The sequence below is a fragment of the Myotis lucifugus genome, unplaced genomic scaffold (assembly GCF_000147115.1).
Source record: "Myotis lucifugus unplaced genomic scaffold, Myoluc2.0 scaffold_237, whole genome shotgun sequence".
NCBI lineage: Eukaryota > Metazoa > Chordata > Mammalia > Chiroptera > Vespertilionidae > Myotis > Myotis lucifugus.
The window spans coordinates 1827591-1834718 of record NW_005871285.1 but is presented as its reverse complement, the minus strand read 5'-3'; the positions used below and the strand labels follow the sequence as shown (position 1 = coordinate 1834718).

Below are 7128 nucleotides of genomic sequence, written 5' to 3'. Positions count from 1 at the left end.
AAATGGAAAATTTTGTGACTTTGGCGCACATTTGCCTGTCATACTAACTTGGGCCTAAAGAAATATAATCATACTAGTGGCCCAGTGCACGGATTTGTGCACATTGAAAGGAAATTAATTAGAAGAAAGATTCATGCGGTAATTACATTACTGCAAAAAATTACATGTCAAGATAGTATATCTTATATAATAATAGTGGAATATGCAAATTAGCCAGGACGCATAACATCACAACCGAACAGCAGGGACCTGAGGCTGCATGGCGCCTGGCCAGGTCGAGGGACCTCAGGCCACATCCCTCACCCAGCGGGGCTTGATGGGCACCTCAGGCTTCTCCCCCCTCCCTGGCAGGGCTTGATAGGGTACTTGAGACTGCATCCCCCACCCAGTGCTGGGCCAGGGGACCTGAGGCTGCGCTCCCCACCTGGAGGGGTTTGACAGGAGTGGGGTTGGCCGGGTCTTGGTTTCACCCAACGGGGGTGGGGCCGGCCAGGTCTGGGTCTCCTGCGTTTTCAAAGAGGGTGCGGGTGGTGGGCAGGGACTTTACTCTAGGTCCCGAGACGTGCCCCAGACTCTGACAGGAGGGAGACTTTCATATACATTTTACTAATTTTCTTTCATCTCTGAATCCCCACCTGGGGAAACAACCTTTCTCTCGGAGAGGTGACCTTGGTTAAAACACAGAGTGCTAAGGGGAGCAATCATATTAAGAACAGTATGCCATATATGCCAGATGCCTTGAAACATATGCTGTGCAGATGTTTCTTCCCTGCAGTGACTGTGTCGAGCAGCAAGGATGGACCGGCTTGCGGAAAATTCCCCCTTTGTATTTTTATTTTTATTTTATTTTATTTTATTATTTTAATTCAATCTTTCTTTCATGAAAATGTCCTTAATAGTTCATAGTTCTCTGGGGGCATTGGGAGTTCCCCAGTACCCAGGATGGTGGATTGATGAGCCCTTTAAATCAAATAAATATAATTTTTATAAGTAGTGTTGCTAAGTTAGAACCCCATGTCAGGGGCTGCATTTGACAATTTTTATATGCTATCCTGCACTGATATGTTAGGGGAAAGAAGGAACAGAGAAATTGCTCAGTGCTCCACAAATTACCAGTTGATTTACCCTTGGAAACTCACTTCTTCACTTTTAAGAAATTTCAGGCTAGATTTTTTTTTTTCATTTTTACTTTGAAATGTTAGGACTTGTTGCTTGTTTAAATAAGTCCCAGTTGGAGAACCAGGCAAAAGTCACAGAGCCAAGTCAACATGATTGTCTGATGTAAATTTTGGGTATTAATTAACTGGAATAATATCATAAACACATAATGAAATTAAAACTTAAGTTACATGATAGAGACCAGAGACCAATAAATTAACAATGTGATAGTTGGTATGATGGAAATTGCCAAAATCATTCACTCCTTCTTCTTGGGCAACTGAAGAGTCATCTCTTTTTTTTTAATTGGTATATTTAGACCATTTACAGTTAAAGTCATTGATATATTAAGGCTGAAGTCTTCTATTTTATTATTTGTTTTGTGTTTGCTTCTTCTGTGTCTCATTCCTCAGTTTATGATTTCTTGCCTTTCTGTGGGTTATTTGAACATGTTTAGAGGGCCTTCTTGATTTAATTGTAGAGTGTTTGAGTGTATGGTTTTGTGTAGTTTCCTTTGAAGTTGCTCTATTAAAATATATACACATGTGACTCATAGTCCACTTTTAGTAAAGGGGAAACCTTGGTTGCCTTTCGTTCCCTTTACTCTTCTCACTTTTAAATATCATTATCTTTAATGTCAGATAATGTCATAATTTTTGTTTTAATCATTGCATGTGAAATAAAACTCATGAGGAGAACAATTTACGCATATTTCTGCTCCTGCCATTTCTCTTTCTTCCTTTCTGATGCTCCCCCAAATGATTTTTTTTTCAAGACTAGCTACAAAAATTTATTGCCTATTGACAGAAAAGTATGCATATCATCAAACAAAACAAATAAAATGTTTTTTCTCACCATGTAACACATTTATTTGTTATTTTAGAAAGCCATATCATAAAAATAAGACACAAAAAGCATTGATAAGTGTCTTGTTGGGAATCTCTTAAAAGAGCTAAGCACTCATCATTCGAGGTGCAATACTCATAGACATAAGCTCTTGAAACAACAGTTTGCACGCATAAGGCATCCGCACCAGAGAAATCTGGGTCTTATTCCGACAGCCCCTGCATTCATACGTATGGGTCCTGGTGTTAGCAATCGCCATTATTCCACAAAGATTGCAGACATGAACCTGATATGGATCTGATGCCTCAAACAGTCTCTCCCTTAAGAACTGGGCTGCCCCATGGACAATCTGACAGTCTCGTTCCATTTCACCAAAACGCAGGCCACCATCCTGGGATCTACCCTCCATGGGCTGTCTGTTAAGGATCTGAATAGGCCCCCTAGCACGGGAATGGATCTTGTCATCCACCATATGCTTCAAACGCTGGTAGTAAGTGGGGCCAATGAAAATTTGTGAGGTGATTTTTCTACCAGTGAATCCATTGTACAAGACCTCATTTCCTCTTAGATGGCAGCCATAATTGGACAAAAGGTGAGAAATCTTCTGCACATTAACGGCATCATTAAATGGAGTGGCATCACCAATTTCACCTTTGATAGCTGAAACCTTCCCTTGAAGACATTCAATCAAATGACCGATTGTCATCCGAGAGGGGATGGCATGGGGATTTATGATGATATCAGGGGTGATTCCTTCGCAGGTGAAAGTCATATCCTCTTGTCTATACTGAATACCACAAGTACCCTTTTGACCATGTCGACTGGCAAATTTATCTCCAATCTGTGGAATTCTAACAGAGCGTACCCTGATTTTACAAAATTTATATCCTTCCTGGTTGAGAGTTACCATAACCTGGTCCACAATGCCTGTCTCACTAGTCCTGAGAAAAGTGCTACAGTCTCTCTTGGCATAGCATCTATTAGTGCTCTCCAGCTCATCTTCATTTTCAGGCAGGGTGACTGTTTTGCCTATAATAACATCGTCTCCCGATACACGGACCCCGGGAGCTATCAGACCATCATCATCCAGCTTGTCATATATAGCATGCCTCATACCCTGGCACGTTTCACGTGTAGGCTTCTCAAAAACTTCTTGGTCGAATCCTTTTTGAGACTCCTGTTCTTTGTATGATCGATAGAAAACAGACCTGAAAAAGCCTCGGTCTACCGCTGAACGATTCATGATAACGGAGTCTTCTTGGTTATATCCAGTGTATGATGCAATGGCCACGATTGAATTGATACCTGCTGGCAACTCTCTAAATCGCAAATATTCCATAGACCGTGTAGTCACAAGCGGTTTTTGAGGATAGTAGAGAACATGGGCCAATGTATCCATACGGATGTGAAAGTTGGTGATATAAACTCCCATGGCCTGCTTACCCATAGCAGACTGGTATGTGTTTCTAGGGGACTGGTTATGATCAGGAAATGGAATAATAGATGCGCAGACACCAAGAACCATCGACGGGTGAATCACACAGTGTGTATATGTGGAAGAGTAAGCTACCCCTTTGTCTTGCAAATCATTTGGAGTCATTGCCAGCATCACTGTTTCTTCTTCTAGAGTATCAACATATTCCACTACCCCACTGGCCACGAGATCCTGCCAACCGTAGTTGTTATATTCTCTCTCTTTTAATTGATCAATATGTCTCTTCTTCAGCAGAAGCTTTTGTTCTTCCACAACCAGAAGTGGTCTACAGAGACGACCGGCATCTGTATAGATCCGAATCTCCCTCTCTCGAATATCTCTGATCATAGAAACTTCAGACACAATGATGTCCATCTGACGCCGCAATTTCCTGAGAGTGTTCATAAGTTGTTCGGGATCTTTATGTATTCCAACCCAGCAGCCGTTAACAAAAATCTTGGTTGCGTCAGCAATAGCTGCAGGAGAAATTTCTTCTAAATTTTCCATACTCCAATCTTCTAAAAATTCCAGAATTGGAGAAGGTTGAGATCCAACTGAAATATAAGCCATCAGGGCTAAGTTCTTCACAAGTCCTACAGCATGGCCCTCTGGAGTCTCAGCAGGACACACCATTCCCCACGACGTATTATGCAACTGTCTTGGTTTTGCCAGCTTGCCGTCTCTACCGATTGGAGAATTTAAACGACGCAGGTGAGAAAGAGTAGATGCAAACATCAGGCGGTTTAGCACCTGAGACACTCCAGCTCTGGCTTGATGCGCTTTCCTTTGGTCACCCCAGTTTCCAGTAGCTAAAGAGTATTTTAGGCCATCAGATATAATCCCTGTTTTAATTGCCAACTCCAAGTTAAAATCCTTTCCCCGATCAATAAACTTCTGTGCATAGATCCGTACTTCTTTAAGCAAATTCTTAAACAGGCTTCTAAATAAGAATGCAAGTAGTGGTCCAGCAAGATCCAATCTTTTGTTTCCATAGTGATCTCTGTCATCTAATTCTCTTCTACCCAGAGCTGCTAGAAGTAACCTATGCACCATATACCCCAAGAAATAAGCTTTTTTGGTCTCACAAAAATCGCTGACACCAACGTGAGGAAGCATTTCTTTCTGTAAGACTTCTTTTGCATACTTAATTCTTTTCTCTTTGGTGACACCAGGCTTTGCCCCTCTCGAGCCAATGAAATTTAGTGCAACATTCTGTTCTTGGATGACAAAAGCTTCATCGAGAGAAGGTTTGACCATGTCCAACATCTCTGGATCTTCAAAATCATAAATAATATGCTCTAAAATATCCCTGTCAGACACGAAACCTAATGCTCTGAACACAATAATAATGGGAACTTCTTGCTTGATAAATGGTAGAGTTGCCACAATGCGCTGGCCGATAGCACTCTTTTTTGCACCCTGTCCTCCTCTTGCCAGCATGCTAACCCAAATAGTACTGGTGGGTCGGGAAGAATTCTCCAGGCATGATCTACACTTTCCTGTGTAGGCATATTTAGAATCCTTTTTGGCAAACACATAGACTGTGTTTGTTGCCATTTTTTCTTGCGCAATTAGAACCTTTTCTGATCCATTAATAATGAAATAGCCACCAGGATCCAAGGGGCACTCGTTTAACTCACAAAGATCACGATCTGTTAAGCCATTCAATAGGCAATAAGTTGAACGCAACATAATTGGAATTTTTCCTATACAAGTTTTCTGATACTGAGTCTGAAGTTGTTCTTGACCTTTTTTAGTGACTGTTTTTGTTATATCAACATAAAGTGGAGCAGAATATGTGAGATTTCGTAACCTGGCCTCATTTGGCATCAGTGGTGAAGGAGTACCATCTCTTTCCCAGTAAGTAGGCTTGGAGAGATAAATTTGTTCAAACTTCAGCGAATATCTTGGCAGTTCTTCAACTTCTCCACTAGCATGCTGAGCTTCAGCTTGCAGGTCTATAGGTGGAGCATCTTCCACAATTCTTTGAACAGACATCTGAATAAACTCATCAAAAGAATCCAGCTGTTGTCTGACCAAGCCTTTCTCATCAAAATAGGAACTGATTACAATCCAGCATGCTTCTTGCCACAACTCTGGGGTGATTTCATCATCATGCTCATTATATTGCATATCCTCGTCTGCGCCATACATTGTGGCAAAATGTTGGGGCCCAGCCCCAGCAGGTCCAGGGGTTCCCAAAGGTGTGGACGGAGTCAGCGAAGAAGGAATGACACGGAGACAACATTCAGTTGATCAGCAGCCTAGCCAGGATCTCTACCCAGGATCTCCAGCCAAGTTCTGTCTGGGTTCTCCAGCCAGGTTCTGAGATGATTGTCTTCTTACATCTGTATTTATACCAGTTGATTTTAATCCTATCCATTTCTATTCCTAAGGTTAGGGCGTTTCTTATCTCCATTCCAGGGAGTAAAGATTATGTAGCTTAAGCATGATTAAAGTGATTAACTACCCGCCTGGCACTTAGTTAAGGGGTTTTATTCCCTCCCTCACTTCAGGGAAAAATCCCTACCTGGGGAAACAATCTTTCTTGGAGAGGTGACGTTGGTTAAAACACATAGCGCCAAGAAGAGGAGCAAACATATTAAGAACAGTATGCCATATACACCACGTCCCTTGAAACATATGCTGTGCAGATGTTTCTTCCCTGCAGCGGCTGTGTCAAGCAGCAAGTATGGACCGGCTTCTGGCAAGTACATATATGTAAGAATTCAAGAGTGTTTAACAACGGAAAAAGTTAGAGGTTCAAGCAGCTTTGGTGCTCATCCAGTCCAATTTCCTCAATTTATAGTTGAAGAAATTGAGTGCCACATACCCAATAACCCAGTAATTTAATGAACAAAACAGAACCTAGAGACCAGATCCTACAGATGATAGGCCAATGCTTTTCAACACACCTCAATATGTTCTTAGTCAGTGAAAACAAATTTTACCTCTGATATGATTGGTATTATAATTTTTAGTTTTCATTAATGTATTTGCATTTTCATAGGTTTGATTCAATTGATCAAAATCTATTGGGGCAATTTTAATTACGCTTGGACTTCATCTAACTGTTTTATTCATGGCTTCATTGCAGTACCTTCTTGTTTCATCATGATTGTTGCTACTCATTCGGTGAAGATTTCTAAATCAAGCAGTGAGGACTACATTAGAGACATTTCAGAAAATAAGTTCATATCTCAGTTGGGAAACAGCCTAAGGTTTCTTTTTGATGGGAGGCTCCTTTTTGTTTTGAGGCTCCAGTAGAATGTGACTCCTCTCTGTCTATAAACAGGTGACTATCTTGGGTTCACAGCTCTCCGGAGCATAAGAGGCTACACACAAGCATCTTTTGGTTTGAGCTAAAGTTTCTGTTTCTGCAGGTGAGGAGTTGGAGTTGCCTGGTTGCAGAGATAATTGCTTTTTTCTCTGCTGATAGGTACCATTCTGATTATGCTCCTAGCAATGCATGTTTGTTTGACTTCAACTATATAAAAGACTGTTACAAAAAGGAGAATTTTACTTACATCATTTCAGAAAGCAGATTAGACCATTAAATGGAAGTTACTAAAGAGAACCTTAGGCCACAATTAGGAAGAATTTTACAACATTTAAAGCTGTCCAAAATGAAATGAACTATCTTGAAGTTT

At 41.0% G+C, this 7128-nt stretch overlaps 1 pseudogene; it reads right to left on the bottom strand.

Moving 5' to 3' along the window:
• Positions 1–2110: 2110 nt before the first annotated feature.
• Positions 2111–5632, bottom strand: LOC102440214 (annotated as a pseudogene).
• Between the last annotated feature and the right edge of the window lie 1496 nt (positions 5633–7128).